The 1,742-nt window shown below is 41.6% G+C and overlaps 1 pseudogene; it reads left to right on the top strand.

Annotated features, from left to right (window-relative positions):
* The first annotated feature begins 386 nt into the window (after window positions 1-386).
* LOC103087868 (MOB kinase activator 1A pseudogene) overlaps window positions 387-1,742 on the top strand; it is a 6,960-nt pseudogene continuing 5,604 nt past the window's right edge.

Genomic DNA, 1,742 nt, shown 5'->3' with positions numbered 1-1,742 from the left:
ATAGCAGAAACAGTTGAGACTGGCATTTTAAATAGAATTTGGTGTTACCCAGGTGTAACGAAAATTTCTAGTGTATGATTATTGAAAGTCAGTTCTCCTACCATTGTGTAATATATTTTTTAGCTCATTGGTCAAGTGTTCTTCCCCGTTTGTTTTTAGAACCCTCTCCCTCCCGTACCGTGGCAAACAGACCAGGGGGAGTTAGTAAAGAGTACCGATAACTATCACTTATATATCTTTTTATCATGTTCTGAGCACTTTACTGTATTTTAGGTTATTAAACCTTCTAAAATCCCTTCAAGGAAGGACTTGTTTCCTTTCTGTGAATGATGACTATTAGGCTCAAAGAGCTTACAATTTCTTGTCTCAGATCTAACAGTCAGCAAATGGCAGAACCAGGTTCCAGTCCAGATTGTCTGACTCGGAATCGCCTGCTCGACCTTGGACGAGAGAATGAGGAAGAGTCGGTCTATAGAAATATCATGTGCAGCCCATCCCCAGACCCAGCCAAGTCCCAGAATGTATCTAACCTCGAAAACCTCCTTGTAATGACTAGATTTCCCTGTATAACCAGCTTATCTATTTGTGTTTCAGCAATACCTGTATTACACTAAAACATACCTGTGACCGTTTCCCAAGATTAGTGTGGTTTGTTCTCTGAAAGAAAAAATTATACCACAGCTTATTAGAGCTCCAAAATGGGGGAGGTGGAGTTAATGCAAGTCTTGTTGTAAATTATCAAATTATCTTGACCTTCAAGAAAAGTTCAGAAGGAGCTTCCTTCATTCTCTCTCTCTATTATTTTACATTTTCACCTTTTTCTCAATACCAAAGGAATGTTTCTAAGGAGCTCCACCCCCGAGAACAGCCTGTCCGGGTCCTTCTGCTCCGTCCTCTCCTGTGTTCAGAGCCATCCCTATCTTTGCCTTCATGATCCTCAGATTCAGTATTTCTTAGGGAGCCTTTCATTTGCTCTCTTTTTGTTCTCCTCACGGGACCAGCAGGTCATTAGATGCCCTCTCTGTGTGTCTGCCAACCTAGCTGTACTTCCAAGTCAAAATTGGGCTGTGGGGTTTGACAAATACAAGCATGCTCTTCGAGATAAGGGAAAAGGATATTAAAGTCGAGATTGTCCCAAACCCTTTGGATGTATGGCACCATACCTATCTATGATGTATGGCACCATACCTATCTATGGATGTATGGCACCATACCTATCCATGATGTATGGCACCATACCTATCTATGGATGTATGGCACCATACCTATCTATGATGTATGGCACCATACCTATCTATGGATGTATGGCACCATACCTATCTATGGATGTATGGCACCATACCTATCTATCTATGGATGTATGGCACCATACCTATCTATGGATGTATGGCACCATACCTATCTATGGATGTATGGCACCATACCTATCTATGGATGTATGGCACCATACCTATCTATGGATGTATGGCACCATACCTATCTATGGATGTATGGCACCATACCTATCTATGGATGTATGGCACCATACCTATCTATGGATGTATGGCACCATACCTATCATCTATGATGTATGGCACCATACCTATCTATGGATGTATGGCACCATACCTATCCATGATGTATGGCACCATACCTATCTATGGATGTATGGCACCATACCTATCTATGGATGTATGGCACCATACCTATCTATGGATGTATGGCACCATACCTATCTATGGATGTATGGCACCATACCTATC

This window comes from Lipotes vexillifer, unplaced genomic scaffold, assembly GCF_000442215.2.
Source record: "Lipotes vexillifer unplaced genomic scaffold, Lipotes_vexillifer_v1.1 scaffold1958, whole genome shotgun sequence".
NCBI classification, from domain to species: domain Eukaryota; kingdom Metazoa; phylum Chordata; class Mammalia; order Artiodactyla; family Lipotidae; genus Lipotes; species Lipotes vexillifer.
The sequence above is the reverse complement of the archived record's forward strand: the minus strand, read 5'-3'. Positions and strand labels throughout refer to the sequence as shown.